General features: G+C 39.2%; 1 long non-coding RNA gene across 1 annotated transcript; it reads right to left on the bottom strand.

The window, feature by feature from the left end:
- Positions 1-23,107, bottom strand: LOC142760726 (uncharacterized). Its single transcript, XR_012883376.1, has 5 exons — positions 22,996-23,107; positions 14,453-14,550; positions 1,497-1,528; positions 606-666; positions 1-94 (listed from the first exon to the last, which is right to left on the bottom strand). It is a non-coding gene; the product is annotated as an uncharacterized LOC142760726 (long non-coding RNA).
- Positions 23,108-23,686: the final 579 nt, after the last annotated feature.

Below are 23,686 nucleotides of genomic sequence, written 5' to 3'. Positions count from 1 at the left end.
TGGTTCAGTATATGTACAGAACAGAAAAGATTTTAGTAATAAATGCAAGCTATAAATAGACGTTTCGGCCTAACCAAGGCCTTTCTCACATTCGCTTTAAGGTAGAAACAAAAAAATATACAAAACATATATCAATTTATACTGGACTATGCAAAATACCAATATATATATATAAATACAAACATTCAAAATACAAAGCACGTCCTATAAGGGAAATTAATGATCTATATGGTACTCTGTATAAGCAGTGAGATATATGCCATAAATATGACCATTATAATGATAGTCTAATATATATAGAGATATGACTCCTTCACATAAAATATACATAGGTCTACGACTGGGATATGACCCAAAATAAACATGGGACTATATAGGTTATAATGTACAACATAAATATAGTAAAGGCATCAAATAGGAGGGGTATTGTAGAAATACCTCTCTAGACCATACCATAAAATACCGGTATGAAAATCAGTGGTGGATAGGAATAAGAAAATAAATTCAGATAAATAAATCGATAAATAAACAAATAAATAAAGAAAGGAGATGATAGGTAGATGCTGAAAGGATGAACTGTATCAAGATATCAATTGATGTCATACCTGCATATAGTTCAAGTGTGGAGACATGCGTGGATCTATCGCCCCTGTAGGTAAGTGTCGTCTAATATGAGGAAAATATGTAAATTTAGTAAATAAAAGAATAGACTGTTGGTGTTGTATCCAGATAAGAAATCACGTACCTGCATATAAATCTTTTAGAGGTATAATGTAGTATTGTCGTCTCCCAGACGCTCACGGGTGTAAGTGATCTCTCAAAGGCGTCTATCTTAAAGGCGCACCTTTAGAAACCGGATATCTGGTAAATGGCATATAGAAGTGCCGGCGCATGCGCCGTGAGGGGGATAACATCCAGACGCTCACGAGTGTCTCGAAACCGGATATCCGGCAAATGGAACGCACCGAAGTGCCGGCGCATGTGCAGTGAGGGGGATAACATCCCTCAATGGAACGCAAGCTAACCCAGTTATGGTGACGCTCAGAAAAGATATAGCGACGGTATGAAAGGAACCAACGCCTCTTTATGTAGATATGTCACAAAGAAATTACTTATCACGTCATAACTAATCATGCTGGTGAATGTGAGTGAGTTCTAAAAATAATGCATTATATAGAGGAACACGGGCCAGAGATATAGTTTACACAAAAGAACCCCCACTGTATATGTTTAGGTTTTAATACATGTCAATTGAAAATATATTTTTTTTTAATGTAAAATAAAGTATGAAGATAAAAGATGTGTATATTCATTCATCGTATATATGTATTTCACTATAAAAAGAACAATATAATGTAATATCCAATATACTGAGAAGCTATAAATAATTGTGTCAGTAAATAATGTCAGAAAATAAACTAAAAAATATAAAGAAATGTAAAGGAAATAATACAAATAATATTAAAGAAAAGGTAGGTGAACCGGTTTTATGGTACCTGTATCTGGTCGTCAGCTCTTTCTAGCGTGCCTGAGAAAGAGATAAATAGATAAATAAATGTATGACATTAATAACATTAATCGCTGTAGTTGACAGAAGACAAAAGTATTATTAGCACAATAAATCGAACTCTCTGTTCAGACCTTTAGGTGTCAGAGTATCTAACGTATGGATCCAATAAGATTCCCACTGTTTCAATAAGTGTATGTGATTGCCACCCCTCCTAGGTCGTAAGACCTGTTCTATGATTTGAAATCGCAATTGGGAGATGTTATGATTGAATTTGATAAAATGATCGGGGAGTGGTAACCACGTTTTCTTGCATCTTATTGTGGATTTGTGGCTCGATATTCGATCTCTAATATGTTGGGTTGTTTCACCAACATAAGTCAAGCCACATGGGCATTTGATCAAGTAAACAACAAAATTTGAGTCGCATGTGAAAAAACCTCTAGCTGGGAAGGTTTTATTAGTGTGGGGGTGTTGGAACGTGTCCCCCTTGATAATGTTAGAGCAGCACGAACAGTGTAAGCACGGAAATGTGCCGTTACGTCTTGTCTGTAAGAAGGTTTGTCTCGGTACTTTCGAAAAGCTGCCAATGTCGGCTCTAATAACTCGGTCACGAACATTAGGGGGCCTCTTCGAACACATCATTACTGGATTCCCAAACTCTTCGATCTCAGGGTAGGCGGTATGTAATACCGACCAATGTCTACGTACGCTCTGTAATAGTTTTGGTATTAGAGGATGGTATGTCAATATTAATGGTAACCTAGCTTGTTTTGGTCTTCTCACTATAGTCTCATGATTGGTCCTTGTAAATCTATCCAGTTCCTTAGACAGAAGTGATTTGGGATAATCCCTCTGTTCAAATTTGCTGAACATATTCTGTAATCTCATTTTTTTGGTGTCCACATTTGACACAATCTTCGATACTCGCATGAATTGAGAACGTGGTAAGGAACAAAGTTACTACTATAGTGTAATAAGCTGTTTCTGTCTGTGGGTTTAGAATAGAGGTCTGAAGTAAGAGAACCCACCTCGTCTATTACAATAATAGTATCCAAAAAAGAGATCCTTTCCTTACTGAAGTTAAGAGTAAATTTTAGTTCATCTCTTACTTGGTTAATGTGTTGGACAAAATCATTAAGTGATCCCACAGGGCCATCCCAAATATAGAATATATCATCTATATATCTGAACCAGCACAGGGCATGCTGTATAAAGAGAAGATTGTTATAGATGTATTCCTCTTCAAATAGAGCCATATATGCATTAGCATAGGGTGGGGCTACGTTCAAACCCATGGCTGTTCCACATGTTTGAATATAGAATACGTCTCCAAATAGAAAGAAATTTTTGTGCAGAATTACTGTAAGTAGCTCAAGGCATAGCAATATTGAATCTGGAGACATAGTGGTAGATTCAAGAAGACGAGTAACGGCTTGAATACCCTTGTGATGAGTAATAGAGGTATATAGACTGGTGACATCGAGGGTAACCAAGATACAATTATGTCCAATCTTAGGGAGATCACTAATTTTTTTAAGAAAATGTCCCGTGTCCAAGATAAAAGAGGGTGTGGTCTTAATCAAAGGGGTAAGGATTTTTTCTAAGAAAATAGACAGGGGGGAAAGGATGGAATCTGTCGAGGCAACTATAGGTCTACCAGGTGGATGTTGCAAAGATTTATGAATCTTAGGTAGAATATAAAACACTGGAGTAACTGGATGGGGATTCTGTAGGAATTTAAAGGTTTTGTCATCGATTGTCCCACGGTCTTTGTAATCTTGCAATCTTGAACCGCACTGACTGTATGCAGTCTTGGCGATCTGCCACGCAAATCTCTCATTGCCAGTGAGCATTGGCTAATTTTTAACAAGTCTGATTTTTCATTTTGGTCTCTTTAATTGTATTGAAATAAAAGTTATATTTTATATTACACCATACTAGCTAGCCGGAAATAAGGGCACCTTTTTGCTTAGTAAATTTGTGAAAGGCCAACCAGGACACTAAGACAGAGGGGGTATTATGGTAATTCATCTTTCAGCTGCTTTCTTTGCTGACAGTTACTTTGTGAATCTTTTAGATTTTAATTTGACCTGTTTTAATCCTGCAAGTGGCAAGCTGATAAAATGAAGACCCTTCATTTAAAAACAGACATTTATTTGTTCTGTTCATAATAGTTCTAATTTGCATAAATCTGCATTTCATCTGATCGCATTTAAAATTATTAGCAGGAAGGAGCAAATTAGACCAATTTACTTTGCATCTTAGCATTAGAAAGTGAATTAAAAGGACATTTAACACCATGTTAATTACCTGCTTTATGGGCAATAATTCTTATCATGCTCTATTTTTTTTCCTTTCAAAGTCTGAGTTTTCTTTTAATTGCACGTAAGTCACTTAAAAAACGAATCAATAATATATTTGCCTCCGAAGTCAAAGACACCTTTGAAATTAACTCATAGCATCTGCCTCAGTGATTTATGACTTAGATTTGCATAATAATAACCCAAATAGATCCTAAATCCTGTTTATATGACTGTGCATCCACTTGTGTAGTGGAATCTTGGACATTGCTTATTATATATTCAGCACTGAGTAAAGCAAGTTTAAAGCCTAGCACCAGTTCATAATAATTTAATGAGCCAATAAGAAGCCGTACAAGACAAAATCAAGATTCCGAACACAAAATCGAGATTTCAACATATGTTACCAGAATTTACTCCCTCATGCAGAACCATTGCGAAACTCATATAATTAAAGGCAAGTGTTCATATCTTGTCACACGTGAAACAGATGTTAATACATGATGTTTTATGGATTTATAGTTCATGGTGAACATTTCCAGTAAAAAATTTTAGATTTACAAATGTGACAGTTGGGTATTATCTATGGAGGGTGAAGCATCATCTTCATTTCGGATGGTTACACATGATGCGCTTTAGTTAGCAGAAAACAAGACCAGAAATGAATGTCTACAGAAATATGCCCAGATGTTCCATAATATATTAAAATGCTAACAGAGATAACAGGTAGTAGAACAGACCAGATAAGAGTTGTGAACTAGAAGAAAAGACAGATCAAAGGTTTTACTGCTTCACCTAACAAAGTGTCCACCATAATAGACTGTGTTCACACTAGCATCGTGGCATTCTATTCTTAACAGAGCCATGACTGGTACAACATTTCCCTCTGCCTCTTATGTTCATCAGGTTTTTATGGCAGTTCCGGGATTTTTGACGACAAGAAAAATATTTGCAAACTACACTATTATTGCCGTCAATGACACAAAGATAACAACTATGTGAACAAAGTCCTGCACTGAAACCTAAGTACAGAATTGTTGGTCACCTTGTTGTCACGTGGTCTGTTACTATGGAATAATTCCTAGAGGCATCACTATTCAGGTACACAGGGTATTGGTGAACTACAATATAGAGGAAAAAATAATTTTTTTTTTAAAGTTGTAATCTAGGCTATTTCAACTCATTGGGGTATTCGTACCAGAATATTAGAAACAGAAAAAGAATTTAGGAAGTTGTCCATTTTTGGCCCTTCAAAGTGCATGAATATTAATAAACTGATTAGTTGCTTTGTTCTACATCTGAATCAGTTAATTTAACTTCTGCTTTGTGGGAGGTAGGGTCGAAGATGAACAACACAATGGAGTATTATAATAGATAATTGTAACAGAGCTTATTATTGGTAATGATAGAGTGCCAAGACTGACCTCAAGTAAGAAAAGTGCAGTGTAGGAATGAAATATAATCACATTTACAATGGAAACCTGGCACTCAGACTAATGGTTCTCGGATAGCACTCAATAGAATAGACAAAACCCGGCACTCAAATTGGCTATGTAAAAAACATGATGACCAGGCCGCAGGCACGTTGGAGAATGTCTAATGTTCTACATATGCCTTTACCGGATTTTGTTGCTTATATAATAATTGAATTGCTTTGAAAATGTATCATATTCTACGGTATTGCATTGTAAAGTATAGACTGGTTTCATATTATCGCCATGAGACATTATTACTTCCAGTCACAGCATCATGTGACTCAGTCACGTGGCTTACTATAGGAAGATACAAAGTGTGATAATTAGCGACGTCAGGAACTTCACATACTTACTAACTTAAGTCGTAACTCTACTTAAGTCATGACTTTACTTAAAGAGGCTCTGTCACCAGATTTTGCAACCCCTATCTGCTATTGCAGCAGATCGGCGCTGCAATGTAGATTACAGTAACGTTTTTATTTTTAAAAAACGAGCATTTTTGGCCAAGTTATGACCATTTTCGTATTTATGCAAATGAGGCTTGAAAAAGTACAACTGGGCGTGTTGAAAAGTAAAAGTACAACTGGGCGTGTATTAGGTGCGTACATCGGGGTGTGTTTACTACTTTTACTAGCTGGGCGTTCTGATGAGAAGTATCATCCACTTCTCTTCAGAACGCCCAGCTTCTGGCAGTACAGATCTGTGACGTCACTCACAGGTCCTGCATCGTGTCGGCACCAGAGGCTACAGTTGATTCTGCAGCAGCATCAGCGTTTGCAGGTAAGTAGCTACATCGACTTACCTGCAAACGCCGATGCTGCTGCAGAATCATCTGTAGCCTCTGGTGGCGATGTGTCCTCGCTCGTCTGACACGATGCAGGACCTGTGAGTGACGACACAGCGTGATCTCTCGAGAACACAGCTGTGTCTGCACTGCCAGAAGCTGGGCGTTCTGAAGAGAAGTGGATGATACTTCTCATCAGAACGCCCAGCTAGTAAAAGTAGTAAACACGCCCCGATGTAGGCACATAATACACGCCCAGTTGTACTTTTACTTTTCAACACGCCCAGTTGTACTTTTGCAAGCCTCATTTGCATAAATATGAAAATGGTCATAACTTGGCCAAAAATGCTCGTTTTTTAAAAATAAAAACGTTACTGTAATCTACATTGCAGCGCCGATCTGCTGCAATAGCAGATAGGGGTTGCAAAATCTGGTGACAGAGCCTCTTTAAGTCCTAACTTAGGATGCGCAATCCGGTAAGGTTCCAATTTGTGAAATCTGTTGATATTATTCAGAGATCCTCTGTCAGCTTTTGTCTATGATTTAAATATCTTGCCTTAGACATTGATTGTATAACGTCCATATATAGTAGGAGAGCTGATCTACAAGTGAATATATATGTATGAGGATTATTAATTGAGAATAACTGTATATTCCTATTCACATGATTTTATGCAGAATCTTTTGTGAATAAATTATCGCTATTCTATGTTGTGATAGTATTTACTGATTTAGCTGGAGCATCAGCCTTTTGTATATGAATTGTTCACATTTATTTTTTTGATGTAACATTAGTCCTGTTGCCTATATTTTTTTACATATTGTTTTCTTTATATTTTGACATATTTTTTGAAAAGGTCATATATTGATCGAAAGGTTACAATTATAAATATTTGTGGATTGTCAAAATGGAAATATATGAATTATAAAAATGTCTGAAGAAAGTTTGAGGCAGATTTTTCTGCCTGCAAAAAACTCAATGTGAACATACTCTTACATAGTAAATTTGAGTGCCGGGTTTTGTCTATTCTCTAAAAATAACCACATTTTACAAAGGCATGACTTGAGGACTAGCTTCACTCAACATCTATTTTACTGCAATACTCTGACAGAGATCTAGAACACTGAGATATAGTGAATTGATTAGTAGGGTCCTATCACTGGAAATTTTGTGGTTACCAGGGATTTTTTTCCATGGTAATCTGGCAAAGGTTAAATAATTTATAGGTCACTGTATATTTTACATATTAATGAGCACAATATTCTATATAACATAATATGAGCAATCTAGATAGTATGACGATACAGTCCCTGAGCTGAGCTCTATATCTCGGCTTTGTCCGCTGTGTATCATGGGTACTAGCTGAAAGCATCTCTCAGATAACCTAAAAGGGTTAAACTAGTGAGAGCTAATAGCTCCTGCTAAATGACCCAAAACAAGCCGAGTAACCAGGAGTGTACGAGGTACCAAACGCAGAGCAGGAGATTAGTCAGCAAGCCAGGGTCAATATGAAGCAAGGACAATAGTACAAGAAGCTGCAGCAGGGCCAGGAAACCAAACAAAAAGAATCAAAAGCAAAGGAGGAACAGGAAAGGCAGGTATAAATAGACAGAGGGCGGGAGCTAGCTCCGTCTGGCCAGGCTGTGATAGGTTCTCCCACTCCTAAGCCTGCCACCCTGAGTGGTGGAAGATGGAGTCAGTCAGACATAGAAGCAGGTGCAGACTGATTATCTATGGGCGTTAACCCCAAAGCTGTGCCTGGCAGATCCTTTACAGGTTCTCCATCTAATTTAATTGACCAAAGTACTGTGACTAATATCATAAGAGATGAAAACTAATGAATTCTTTATACCCTGTCTTTAGTTCAGTGACAATTCTTCTTGAGCTGAAGAGTCTGAAGACCTATTGTAAGTATCCTGGGACGAATGGTTTGCAAGGCATGTACTATCTGACAACTGCAATAAAAGAACCGTGGTTGTTAGGGAACTTGTCCATAGTAACCAGATCACCTGAAGACTGGATTTGCACTGTGCTGGCTGTAGGGAAAGTTTGTCAACAATAAATCAATGGATTAGGCAGAAATCATACAGCCTTAACCCCTTAATGACCAGGACATTTTGCACGTTAATGACCAAGGATTATTTTTTGTTTTTTCACGGTCGCATTCCAAGAGTCGTAAGTTTTTTTTTTATTCCGTCGATATAGCCGTATAAGGGCTTGTTCTTTGCGGAACGAGTTGTATTTTGTAATTGTACCATTTTTAGATGCTTACAATATATCGATTAACTTTTATTAACTTTATTTTAGAAGAGAATTGAAAATAAGCAGCTATTCCAGCATTCATTTTCACGTTATAAATTTACGCCGTTTACTATGCAGCGTAAATAACATGTTAACTTTATTCTATGGGTCGGTACGATTACGGGGATACAAAATATGTAAAGGTTTTATATGTTTTCCTACGTTTGCACAATAAAAACCCTGTTAGAAAAAAATTACTTGTTTTTGCATCGCCGCATTCCTAGAGACGTAATTTTTTAATTCTTCCGTCAATGTGGCCGTATGTGGGCTTGATTTTTGCGGACCAATGTGTAGTTTTCATTAGTACTATTTTGGGGTACATAGGACTTATAAATTAACTTTAATTTTATTTTTTACGGGGGGAATGGGAGAAGAGAGAGAATTTTGCCGTTGTTTTTTGAATTTTTTTTGGACGTCGTTCATCCGGTGGTTTAATTAATGTGTTAATTTTATTGGGCAAGTTGTTACGATCGCAGGGATACCATATATGTGTATGTGTGATTTGTTTTGACACTTTTACTAAATAAAACTACTTTTTGGGCAAAAAAAGTTTTGTTTGATTTTGACTGTCATTTTTTATTTATTTTTTTCACAAACTTTATTTAACTGATTGCCATTTTTTTTTTTTAAGTCCCACCAGGGGACTTCACTATGCGATCTGTTGATCGCATATATAATGCTTTGGTATACTTAGTATACCAAAGCATTATTGCCTGTCAGTGTAAAACTGACAGGCAACCTGTTAGGTCATACCGCCGGCATCTCCTAACAGGCATTTGCTGAAGACAGACCTGGGGGTCTTAATTAGAGGCCCCCGGCTGTCATGGAAACCTTACGACGACACGCGATTTGTTTGCGTGGGCGCAGATCGGGTGACAGAGGGAGCTCCCTCCCTCTGTGAAACACATTAGATGCCGCTGTCACTATTGACAGCGGCATTTAATGGGTTAAACTGCCGGAATCGGAGCGCGCTTCGATTCCGGCAGTTGCAGCAGGAGCCAGGCTATGTATAAGAGCCGTGCTCCTGCCGCTGATCGCGTGGGTACACTGCCAGTACCCGCGCCATCACAGGACGAATATATCCATCCTCCTGTGCGAACTAGCAGCTGCTGAGGACGGATATATCCGTCCTTCAGCGTTAAGGAGTTAATATAGCTGCATTGTAGTGTATGTATTATAAGTGTAACACCTGAGCCTGCTGCAGGACTACTGAAACAAACCTAAAATTACAGTTCTCCATGGTGATTTAAAAGTGTGATCCCGAATTAGAAAAAATGGTCTCCTTTTTTCCCCAGATACAGCTCCACTCTTATTCACGGCCAGTGTTTGTTATTGCAGCTCAGCCTCGTTCAAGTGAATTATATGCCATTTTCTATGTAATGGAAAATTACCTTAATTGTTTAAATCAAGTTTTCATGTTAAACATATCTTTTAAGAATTTTTGGTGACGTTTTTACTTTTCTATGTCATTTTCTATATTGAAAAATAATCCTAAAATCTTGCATTTTTCACTTTGGCCACTGAGTCTCATAATAGACTGACACTTCCTGTTCTGTAGAGATCACTTCTTAGCAGTTATCTAATTATCATCACAGGCAGGATTACATTGACTGGTAACACCTATATGTAGATAACATAGGATCCACCTTTGATAATAGGTGAAGGACACAGCTCCCCCTACCCCTTCCTACAAAATGTCCTCTGCACAGGTCACAGAGCATGCCCACAACACTCTCACATAGAAGTCAATGGGTCCCCTTTTGTTCACAGCTTTCTATGATCCATGTGGCTGCTGTAAAGCATATCTCTAAATGCTGTTAATAGCAGCTCAGGTAAGATGGCTGTCCTCATAATCATGTACAAAAAAATAGAATAATATAATCTAGAATCAAAAAATACAAACAGATTAGAAAAAAGTTTCACAATTTTATTTTAATTACAAAGAAAATATATAGGTGATACATTCCCTTTCAGTTTGGTTCAGAAGAACTGTAAAGGGTCCTGGTCTTGCTCCCGCAATGCAGACTTTAAAATGTGGACACATACCGAAAAACATACCAAACTGTTTTAAAGGGGTATTCCGTAAATAAAAAAAATAAATAAATAAAAAAATACCCTATATCCATTTATCTGTTTATTTTTTTCCTTGGCAAGTTAGAGTTGCTAATTTTCATCTTTTTTTCACTATATAGCCTGTTTCTGTTCCCGGACTGCAAACCAGGTGTTCTTCCTGTGAATGGGCGGTCCATGAGCTGAGCACACGCCACTCAAAACTACAATTCCCATTAGACTTTGAAGAATATTGTCTGTATACCTTCCTCCCACCCTCTTTCTCCATAGCTCCACCCCTTCATGTTATGTCTACTCCCTCCTATCCCCATTATCTGTCTCCCCACTCTGTAAACATTACTGCCTCCCGTCCACTTTCAATACATCCCTCCCTGCCCCTTACGCTTTTCATTTCCAGTCCGTGCCTCCTTCTCATCCTCAAACTTAGTAATTACACCCCACAACTTCCTTCACCTTCAATATTGTAGATAAAGGGGAACCGAGCTGTGGTCACGTGATTACGTGATGCAGTCAAAGCAGGCAACGTTATGTGTTGGGAGGATAGAGCGTGGAGACGCAGCAAGAGGGGCTGGCATGCATCACCATAAGGAATGCAACCGAGCCCACTAGAATGGCGACTGCTGTGACGCATCGACACAGAACTGAGGGGAGGATTTTATTAGTGCAAGAGCCTGTGTCGACACGCTATTACGAATCTATAAACTACTGAACTTCTGGCCGTGCAGCGCTTGGACTAGAATAGATATAAGCATGCAAAATTTGTATAAGAGGAGGGTATGTAACTCTGTACGTACTGTTGCCAAAAATGTTGTTTGCCTGAAAAACCCTATAACTCAGAGATTTTAGTGGGTTGATCACCATTTTATCAGTGATCGGTCCTTATTATTGCAGATTGGTAAGGTTACTGTAAGAAAGGACATTAGGTTGGCTCAACTGGCAGATAGCAACCAATGGTTATAGATTTTACATTTACATTGGACCCTGCCCTGTAAATTGCATATTTCTAAGATCATCCCACTTATGGACAATCTTAATCACCGATAATAATGAGTTGTATTAGATTGAGATTCTCTGTAGAGATATAATCCTAGTGCAGTAATGTGTGGAAGAATAGATTTTAGACTCCACTAGCTGGCAGAGCACCATGGGAAATGGTTCCAGATCAGCTGCAGTGGCTTTGGTAGTCTTTATTCTTTTCTTCAGCTTTTATGTAACATATTGCCTCTATATATCTGCATATCAGGATATGCAACATAAAGCAGATTGTACTGCTGGAAATGACCATTGAATCAAGTGTCACTTGATTTGTTTGATGTAGAAACTGTCAAGTCTAGATTTCCATTTGCATTGACAAGCTCAGGCTGCTGCCAGTCATATATGTGAATTCAAGAGGATTCTTATCTCCTTCTATAATAACACACCATCACAAAAGAGGCGAGCATCTGGTTTTTACATCACTTGGCTTCACAAATACAGTTGGCTGTTGGTAAAAAGAAAACAATGGCATGTTGTGTGCATTTTGCATGAAGCAAACAGATGCCCAAATAATGAACAATTTAGGTAATAACTGTAAAAGTCGCTGGTTCATGTCACTTGGAAGCTAACTGACAAATTATGACTGAAAGTGTTGCATGGCAGAAAGTAAATCAGTCGCTGACCTTGGATGCCATATTTGTGGATGCCATTTGTGCCAAGTAATAAGAAAATAATTGTCTGCTACTTCAGTCTAACAAAATAATAAATCTTCCACGTACCATCTTTATATGGTGAGCAGCCAACATTAGTTATGCTATAAAAGCTTAGAATTTGTATTTTCTTTAAAAACTATTTATTATTCTTTTTATGCTCACATGTTTATATTATATGAAACACAGCATGAATGTCGCTATATATAATATAACAACATGGATATAATCATTTATATGAAAGGCATCCATCCATTACCTTTTCGGGAAATTCGCTCTAGACTACTAACGGTATGTTCCCATACCGCAAACTTGTGACTTAAAATCTGTTCAATGTGGTGGGATGGGTTGGGGTTGGATGAATGGGATGTTTCTGCAGCATGTGCATGGATTTCTTCAGACTCCATTTAGACGAATTGGACAGCCACAGACATTGCTGCAATTTCCATGTGTGAACATACCCTAATGGTTCCCATGACTCTCATAAATTTATCGGTTGGAACGCAAGGGGTCCATATTGTTTCAGCACAGGGGACTTCTACTGCCGCTATCCACCCCTGAATAGAATAATATACCATTTTAAGCAAAGAGCCATGCAAATCATTAGACCAATACTCAGAAATTTGGGGTACTGGAAATCATACACAACACCTTTACCTCTAAGCAGTGATACAGAGCTTAAGCCAGTTTCTTCTGGAAACAATTGCCGGTCCAAGATCACAGACTTTGCAAATGTGATTTCCCCTTTAACTAGAAAATACAAAATAAAAACTTTCTATTGATCTTATTAGAAGGTTTTGCCAGCTGAATGTATGATTGACTACTTTACTCCATACAGAGGAATGCAGTAAAAAAAATTTTTTTTTTACTATGACATCCTATTGGCAGCCTACAGTATGTCATTGTATGCTTATATAGTGGCAAATGTCGCTTCCTTCCGACAGCTCAAACGTAATGTGAACAAATGCCTTAGGGTATGTTCACACGGCAGCCTCCGTTACGGCTGAAATTACGGTGCTGTTTTCAGGAGAAAATAGCTCTGCCATTTCAGCCGTAATGGCATGTGCAAGCGCTTTTCGCTGCGTCAATTACGGACATAATTGGAGCTGTTTTTCCATGGAGGCAATGGAAAACGGCTCCACTTACGTCTCAAGAAGTGACAGGCACTTCTTTGACGCGGGCGTCTTTTTTACGCGCCGTCTTTTGACAGCGGCGTGTAAAAAAAAATGACCGTCGGCACAAAACATCGTAAAACCCATTCAAATGAATGGGCAGATGTTTGCTGCCGCTCTGGAGACGTATTTTCGGACGTAATTCGGGGCTAAAACGCCCGAATTACGTCCGTAAATAGGGTGTGTGAACCCAGCCTGAGGATAAATTCACGTGCGGAAAATTATTTGCAGAATTTTCTGCAACAAATCTGACAAGTGTGAATATACACTCACAATTCTTCTTGATCCTGCACCTTTAATATCTTGCCTTGATAGTTCTATATCCAGCAGTAGAATGATTCCTGCTGTAATCTTGTCTGGTTTATGTGGCAAGAACCTGAGAAAATCTCATGGCAAGCAGAGAACTAAACATGGTACCTTCAGTGATATGTAATACTAATTAAATTATATGTAGGGAGTTACTGCACTCAAGTTCGATTGTAAACAGAATTTTACTGCACATTTTTACCATTTTAATAATGTGAAAAGTAAGCTCAGTTATTAAAATAATGGGCAATATAACTTAACACATGGACACATTTAGAAATAGGTAACGTTTATTACTTTCATTAAGCTACTTATCATATACAACACCACACGAATTTGCTCATTTTTAGAAAATCTGTGAAACCTGAAATCTGCAGCACAGAGGCTTAACTTGAAGCTCCTGGGTCTCAATGCAAAATTTGAAACCGGGACCCCTACCCACCATGTCCAACTTATAACGCTAAAGTCTTCTGATGTAGCAGATAGTCCATAGGGCCTCATTGTGCACCCCTTCTAGCTAAGCCCCCGAATCAAGTTGGAGAAAACTAGCATAAATGCATTAATCGGAAGCCTAAAGATAGAACAGTAGAAAACCATCGAAAAGATCTACCACCAGTGTAGGATACATGCATTTACGATTGAGCAAAATGGTGCTCACAATATAATAAGTTGCTACAACTATGCACATAAAAAATTTGTTATCCTACCACTCTGATGACACAGCAATTCTGAGATTAAAGAGGTATTCCTATTTCGGACATTTATGGCACATCCACATGGATGTCACACAGAGTCGGGACCGCACCTATCTCTAGAATGGGCCCCCTAACCCCCCCCCCCCGTCCTACCTTCTGGTGCTGTCGCTAATCTCCGACCACTGACTTACGAGGTGGCTGGGTTTCCTGGGAACAGCCGGTGGCATTCTGCTACTTTGTTTCCAGAACTCCTATAGAAGTGAATGGGAAAAGTGTATGAAAATACTGATATGTCTCCCCTATTTTACATCCATTTCTGTATTCGGTTAAAAAAAAACTGCAACAAAATCTGTGTGTGTAGTTCCAGCCAAAGGTACTTAACAGGCTCTTGTCGCCTTTACAACAGATCAGTAAATTGGTGGTCTCCAGTTTAACCTTCGACCAAATTCAGCTGCAAAAATCCTGCTGGAAGTTCTTAAAAATTGTTAAGACATGTGGTTCTAAATTTCCAAATATGGGGCTGCACGAAGCTCCATACGGTGGTACACAGAATCCCACCAGATTAAAAGTACATTTATTTGAACTTAAATGTGGTGTTCCAGAATTGACAAATATCACCTATCCACAGGATTGGTTATAATTGTCTGATCGCTGGGGGCCCCACAAATGTGACCCTTATGAATCGTGAGAACGGGGATCCCGAACCGTCGATCCTCCTCACTGCACCTCCTGCAGTAAAGAGCAGTTTAAATAGAGCGGCAGTTGCACATTCAATGTCTATGGGACTGACTGAAACAGCCAAGTGCAGTGCTCAGCTGTTTTCATCATTCATATAGACTTTAAATGGAGCAGCACCGCGCATGCTCGACCGGTGCACCATTCAAAGTCCTCTGCACTGCAGTCGAGCAGCGAGGAGGAAGAGGGGGTTCGGAACACCCGTTCTTACGATCTGAGGATGTTCCAGCGGTGTTGCCACCAGCGATCAGACAATTATCACCTATCCCTTAATCTCTTACATGAACAACATTTCAGAAAATCACAATAAAAAATAATAAAGCATTTCAATAAAAGTGGCATTACACATGTCTAAAAAGAACATTGAAAATCAAATAAACGTATTATTCTATTAGTTTAGGTTAGGGCGACATGGTTAAATGTGATCAATCAGAGAACCAAAAAAGAAAAGCCGTTTTACACTCTGTTCTGGCTCTTCTCTCATTCAGAAAAAAAAGTCAATTTCTTCCTGATGTGACACGATCAAGTGACTAAACCCAACTAATCCCGTTTTTATCCTATTCTAGAAAAGCAATACAAACGCCTACATTCTACTCATGGAAACTAGTAGCCTAACAACTCGGACCTTTGGTGCATAGTGTGCAAAGAATAGTAGACCGATCATTTAAAGATCGATAAGGTGTGATCTCCGTGACCCCCACAGATTTGGATAACAAAGTGTATTTCTTCTGCACAAACTGCAACACAGCACCATTCAAGTGAACGAGCCTTTAATGTAGTGCCCTGCACAGCAAATGGCCGTGAGAGAGCTCAGTGTATAGCCGAATTCAGACGACCGTATGACGGAGGTTAAAACAACGACCATCACATGAACGCATGTATTTCAATGGGGCCGTTCACATGCCCATCGTTTCAACGGACTGTGTGAAGGGTCTGTTGAAAAATAGAACTTGTCCTATTTTGTTCTGTTTTCACGGATCCCTCCATAGGCTCAAGTCTATGGGGATCCGTGAAAACAGGACCCGCACTGGGGGCAACTCGGTCGTGAAAAATAGCCGTTTTTCGCTTCCGAGTTTCCCCACGTTCGTCTGAATTTGGCCTAAGAGTGTAAGAACCCTAGCCTTAAGGAACGTGGAGATAGAAGCAATCAGACCCCGTTTATCAGTAATTGATAGCGTATCCAAGTGATATGCCATCACTTACTTTAGTGGGAAAAAAAACTTTAAAGAATCGCTTCCTTACTAAAACCTCCATTAAAGAAATCGCATTGAAAAATGTATAATTTTGAGAAAGGAATTAAGGCGATTTTTAAGTACTGTTTATAGTCCAGTGTTGTCAGAGGGGTAAGATAACAGATTTTTGCATAGTAAGTGGTGCCATATATATATAGTATTTGATAAATTTGGTGAAATTTGTGCCTTTTTCTCATACAATAACGGACCAAAATGTGTTTTTAGCTCACTAAACACATTTCTCTTCCTTATGCCACCTGGCATAGTTATACCGCAGTATATTTTGCCAAAAATCAGTGCAAGTCTTTATTATATTTGGAGCATTTTACGACTCCTCTTAGCCACACCATTTTTCTAGACACTTTTTAAAACTGTTAGGCTATGCAGAGAAAGTGTCAAAAACACCTAATAAATTAATTTCATGCACTTTATTTTTTTATGTAATTTATAACAGAATATTTTTCAGATTTTTTTATAAATTTTTTCTAAATCTTCGAATTCTAGAATTGTTTTCTACAACATAACATATAAGAAATAGGTGAAACATGTCTCAACAAGGATTAGCAAGTTAACACTTTTTGAACGTTTGGGTCATGAGATGGAATAATTGAAAGGCAAAACTATGTCTGGGACTTATTGTCCTGTGGTTTATAAGTGTGAATTTTCTGATGCTTAATATGAAAGCCAAAATATCTAATTACGACTGCTGTGTCCTCATTTTAATAAGAAATAGAACTGTTACTGTGCTCTTATTCTTCGCTTTTCATCCTTGAATTTCAAAGCGCTATAGAAAATTTTAACATCAGTCCACTTATTATAACCTATATATAATTCCCACTCATGTAATTTTCTTAAGCATGATAAAAGGTGCTGATGTGTCCGCAAATTGAACTTGTAAGTCTAAATACTTTGCTGGTAATAAAGGAACAATATTCATTTTTAAAGTTTGCTTCAATCCTGAAAAGAGAATATAATTTTCAGCACTCTTGTTATATTAAAAGCATCCATAAGAAGAACACTTACATAACTCAAAACAATAATGAACTTTGGGAATGTCTTCCCACTGTCACAAAAATTCATATGAAATGTATTTTTCAAGTAATATGCAAATATAGATAAAATAATTGAGTACTAGACATATTCTGATTTCCTAATTTTGTAGACCACAGTTTTGGGATAACAGGTTTATTTGCTAACATCTCATTATTAGGGAAATAGATCCTAATATAGATTCCCTTCTCCAATCAGAAGATGGCTTTTTGACTTCTCTGAGAGAGTGTTGAGGGCATGCTCTTTCACATGCAGTGGTCTCTTTTCAGGTTGGGGCGTGGTGGCATGAAGAGCTGATCTGTTTCTATCAATTATTATCAAAGTTGAGATCCTGTATTATCTGTCTCCAGCTATATAATAGAGGAGCAGTAGCGTAGCTAGCGGGGGACAGGGAACCCCGGGCCCACAACACTCCTCAGGACGCAGATACAGTTGAATCCAATGCTAAAGCAAGGAGTTGACGGCTCCTTGCTCCAGCATTCACTGTGTAATTCCAGCTCCAGCTGTGGGCGGCTTGACGCAGACAGTTGCGATGTAGTGACGTAATCGTGCCTGTCTGCGCAGAGCCACACACTGCACAGAGCGGAGGAGCAGAGGGATCTGCTCCACTCGTTATGGCAACGGGGATAGGTAAATATTTATTTTATAAATTTTTTATTAGGCACTATGGGGCATTATAATGTGTGGTGGCAGCTAAAGGGGCATTATACTGGGTATGGAGGGCCGCAAAAAGGAAGTATACTGTGTGGGGGCAGCTTTTGGGAATTATAATGTATGTGTCAGCTATGGGGCATTGTGATGTATGGGGCAGCTTTGGGGGCATTATAATGTAAGGTAGCTATGGGGGCATTATACTGTATGGGGTAGCTATGGGGGGATTATACTGTTTGTGGGTAGCTATGGGGTATTATACAGTATGCAGGCAGCTATGGGGCATTATACTGTGTGGGGGCAGCTATGGGGGAATTACACTGTGTGGGATGCACTATGAGGGCATTATACTGTGTAGGGGCAGCTATGCGGGCATTTTACTTGATGTGGGCAGCTATGGGGCATTATACTGTATGTGGGCAGCTATGGGGCGTTATATTGTGCAGAAGGCACTATGAGAGCATCATACCATGTATGGGGCAGCAATGGGGGCATTATACTGTATGTGGGCAGCTATGGGGCATTATACTGTGTAGGGACAGCTATAGGGGCTTTATACTGTATGGGGGAAGCTATGGGACATTATTCTGTGTGGGGAGGCACTATAGGGGCATTATATTGTGTGGGGCAGCTAAAAGGGCATTATGCTGTGTGGGGGCCACTAAGGGGTCATTATACTGTGTCAGTGCCACTAAGGGTTCAATATACTATGTGGGGGAACTACGAGGTCATTAGACTATGTGGGGGCAGCTATGGGAGCATTATTTTGTGTGGGGGCAACCATAGGGGCATTATCCTGTGGGGGCAGCTATAGGGGCATTATACTATGTGGGGGCCACCAAGGGGTCATTTTACTGTGGGTGGGGCCCACTCAGATTTTTTTTGCCTCCCTTTGCTAAACTCCTAGCTATGCTTTTGTAGAGGAGTTACCTTTCATTGTAAATTTTCATCATTTTGCTCATACACCATACCAGTGTGACCCTGAATATGGGCAGTGGGAAAAGCAGCCATAACAAGCCTGGCAAACTCTAGTACTACTTTAGCAAAGAGAGAGCTAGAGATGATGCGGCTTACAACTCGACTTCCTACTCGCCAGGAAAAAGCTCTGCACTAGTTTCCTCATCTCCATATGCTGCATCTGTATGTTAAACCCCACATATTTCTACAAAAACATGATTGCCTACAATGAGAGCATATTCAACAGGTTTGATAGGGTTTGAAAGAAATGGACCCACATTCCTTATTGCTATATTCCCTGACTCCCCCTTTCTTTTTTGTACTGCTGAACCTGTCCCCATTGTACACAGCGCAAGGGGAAAAATTACGGGAAGTGTCAGTCTATTGTGGGTGCTCAGTGGTCACTGTGAAAACATCAATACAGTATTTCAGCTTGTTTGTGCAACATGGAAAATAGAAAAAAACAATGTCTTGCATGTACTTTGCTCTCTCATCAGCAGTCTTTTCCTGCACAATGAGATTTGATATAAGAGAAGCTGTCCAAAATTGGATTTACCTATAATAAGCAGTATAAAACCTAGAGAGTTATATCTGCAGTATCATATTCTACCTAAAATCACACCCAGAGGGATGAGGGGTCTTAATCTGAGAGCTTGTGGTCACCAATGATGAGAAATTATTTGCTATTCTCTGCAAACTTGTCTCTCCTAGTTTGATAACTTAACCATACTATGCCATAATCTTTACTGCCTACACCCCTATGTGACATGAAGATGGGGAGTAACTTATTAGTGTAGTGCCCAAATGTTAGTAATGGAGAGTTTTAAGTTCAGTATCTAAAACGCATTATAAACACTTAATAAAAAATGACCAGCCAAGTTCAGCCACTTTATTGCATTGCTTCCAATTTCTAAATTTTCATATGTCACATTATTTCTAATTTAAGATTGTATAATTATGGTTTCTTATTATGTATGTAATGTGTTTTAGCAATGTGTAAAGGGCTCTCTGTGTAATGCACAGACATCATATGTCCTCCAGAGAGATGCTCTTTGCAATCACTCTCTTCTTTCAGTAACTGATTAATGTCCCAAATAACGGAGTCCCTTCAATTAACCCAGAAATTTATAGTAAGTGTAATAGCCGCTGCCCGTTCCCGCCGCATGTACTTACTTATCCACAGCATCTTCTGGTTCCTCCGGTCAGCGCAGCATCTATCCTTTATTTCACACTGTTGGCAGCCTTCCACACCAATGCTCTTCTCCTGGCTCTCCTGCTGATGCCTCTAGTGGTTGACCGCCAAAGCTTTTCCTCATAAAGGGCCAGTGCATGCCAAATTCCACCCAGCTTTTCTGGGTATAAAAGGGTAACTCCCCCCTTGCTTCATGCCTGAACAATAAGGTTCATATTCTATCTTGTTAGTTGTCATTCCTGTATTATTTATTTGGACCTTCTGTTATTGACCTTGCTTGAATTTGACGATCCCTATATGCTGCCTGCCCTAAACTACGCTAATACCAGGATGTACCTAATAGCTGTTATGGAATTGCAAGTTGAGCAATTCCACAAAAGCTGCAGGAGACTGCCGGGATAAAGTGTGCAAATAAATCTGCAACCTAAAATCCGTCACAACTCTTGATGGACAGAGTCTAAGGCTACTCTTAGGTTTTCACCAGGGCCGACCCCAAGGCAGGATGGTTTTTGCTGCATAGAACCCAGGATGTCTTAGCAGAGTTCAGTATTGGATAAGAGTGTAGTTAAAGAGGCTCTGTCACCAGATTTTCAAACCCCTATCTCGTATTGCAGCAGATCGGCGCTGCAATGTAGATAACAGTAACATGTTTTTTTTTTCAAAAACGAGCATTTTTGGCCAAGTTATGAGCATTTTTATATTTATGCAAATTTGCCTTTCTTAAGTACAACTGGGCGTGTTTAAAGTTAAGTACAAGTGGGCGTGTATTGTGTGTGTACATCTGGGCGTTTTTACTTGTTTTACTAGCTGGGCGTTGTGAATGGAAGTGTATGATGCTGACGAATCAGCATCATCCACTTCTCTTCGTCAACACCCAGCTTCTGGCAGTGCACAGACACACAGCGTGTTCTCGAGAGATCACGCTGTGACGTCACTTCCTGCCCCAGGTCCTGCATCGTATCGGACGAGCGAGGACACATCGGCACTAGGCGACAGAGGCTACAGTTGATTCTGCAGCAGCATCGGCGTTTGCAGGTAAGTCGATGTAGCCTCTGTCGCCTGGTGCCGATGTGTCCTCTCTCGTCCGACACGATGCAGGACCTGGGCCAGGAAGTGACGTCACATTACAGCCAAGTCTAAGGACGCCAGAGTCGTCCGAAACGCGTAGGCTCTAGGGATTAACATTCCCCCACTTTTTTCACACCAGGACTCCACATCTTTGGACCTTTTAACCAGGACTATTAAACTTGGAAACAGCTTCCATTTTACCTATTCAAAGCGCTGGATCCAACCTCTCTGCTACCCTTGTTACCATATCGTGTACCGACACGAGGACCCGGGCGCTATCAGCGACACTAACATTTGTGTCAGGTGAGCTGGAGGATTCCTCCCCAACCTCTTTTTTCTACTATAAATACTAACCCTACACCTGATAGGCAGAAGGACAGAGAAAAGCGATAGGCTCAAAGTTAAACCAGAACCGCCCAGAAGCTAGAACAGTAGTCATGGTGAACTTAAAGAGGCTCTGTCACTACATTATAAGTGCCCTATCTCCTACATAATGTGATTGGCGCTGTAATGTATGGGACTTAATCACTGCTCAGCGTGATCTCGCGAGATCACGCTATGAATGACAGCAGTAGCATGGTCTCGATGTGCTGTGCAGCGATTACGTCCTACACAAACTTTACCGAAGTGTCAGGAGTGTGAATAGACATCGCGTCCTGGCTGGAGGCAATGTCTATTCACTGTCAAGACACTTCAGTAAAGTTAATGTGGGTGTATGTGGGTGTATGTGACAGCGTCATACACTTCTCTTTACAATGCCCACTAGGACAAAAGTTAAAAAACGCCCAGTTGGGCATTAAGAAAGTAATTAGCATAAATCTAAAATTGCTCATAACTTCCTCAAAAATGATCGTTTTTCAAAATAAAAACCACTGTTGTTATCTACATTACAGTGCCGATCAGATTATGTAGGAGATAGGGCACTTATAATGTGGTGACAGAGCTTCTTTAAGGGAAAAGGCGTTTTTAAAAAAAAATAGTGACCTGGGGATACTAGCAGCCAAATCCACATCTCTCTACGGAGGTTAAAGGGTAAACACCTAGCTATTTCTTAAAATTCTCTCCCTAGTTTAGTCCCACGCCAAATCCGTTGGCATTACAATGGGTTCACACCATCTTCTGTAGGGCCCGTATACATTACTTCAACAGACCTCATGACGGTAAGATATTTGTCAATAGATTATCTAAACCAGGCAACCCTTTTAAGACTACCCCAGTGAGTTGCTGTAAAATTTAGTAATTTTTGCAATTCCTACACGCACAAGACTCTAGTGTTCCCCTACAGAGAAAAAAGTTGTTTACCAAAAAATCAGACCATGTAGAATTTTTTTGCAAACACCAGTCAAGTCTTGGCAGGAGTGTAATAACACAATTTTTCAGCGGCTTACATGTGACACCATGGAGCCCTAAATCCTTAACTTTGGTGTATTTAGAATGACATGAATACCACTATAAATTATGCTAATTCATAGGCGATTTAATAATGGTTGGAGAATGAAGAGATAATATTGCTTGTTCTGCACATTATTCCATATTTTTAAAATGGCCGTTTCAAGTATTGTTATTTAGCACCAGCAAAGGCTGACAGCTCTTGGGCGCTTATTTGATTCTAAATCTCAAGACTATTTAAAACCCTTTTACTTCTAAGTATATTGTGATGACTAAGAGCAGGCATCAGATAGATTAACGGGTGATAAATTAGTCATCGTGTATCAGTGTTATTACACTGCGCTCATGTCAGTCTGTCTATTTGTGATATCATTGAGACAGTCTCATTGATTTATAGCATACTAATCCATCTAGCCACATACCTTTGGACAGCAGAGCAGCGCAGCTCCAGCAGTGAATACATAACAATTATCTTCCCTTCTCTTGTACTGTTTCTGTAGTTATCTCCCTGCTCCTGTATAATCCTCTTTTTAATGTGTAGTATTGAGCCTACAACAAAGTGACATGTCATATATATTTAATGATGGCTTCATGAAAAAATATAGCTATACGTTTTGCCTTTTTGAGAGGAATTCATCAGATTTTAAATGCTGTACTAATGTTTATGCTTTTTTAAAACAGATGCAGTATTATAATGAAAAATAATTTTCGAGATTAATATACAATATGAGATGTCCACCTTTAAAAAATAATTAAAAAAAAACATGATTTTGTGATACTTTGTCACAAGATGTCTATGCGTGGCCACAACGTGGTTGGGATGTGAATTATGGCCCGTCAAGGGTTTTGCTAGGATGTTACAATTATGTATTGAAATGGTTTCATGAAAAATTGGAGTCCTTAACCAAATTCAGGCAGAGTTAAAGAGGCTCTGTCACCAGATTTTGCAACCCCTATCTGCTATTGCAGCAGATCGGCGCTGCAATGTAGATTACAGAAACGTTTTTATTTTTAAAAAACTAGCATTTTTGGCCAAGTTATGACCATTTTTGTATTTATGCAAATGGGGCTTGCAAAAGTCCAAGTGGGCGTGTTTAAAGTAAAAGTCCAAGT

Source organism: Rhinoderma darwinii, chromosome 4, assembly GCF_050947455.1.
Source record: "Rhinoderma darwinii isolate aRhiDar2 chromosome 4, aRhiDar2.hap1, whole genome shotgun sequence".
Classification (NCBI taxonomy): Eukaryota; Metazoa; Chordata; class Amphibia; order Anura; family Rhinodermatidae; genus Rhinoderma; species Rhinoderma darwinii.
The sequence above is the reverse complement of the archived record's forward strand: the minus strand, read 5'-3'. Positions and strand labels throughout refer to the sequence as shown.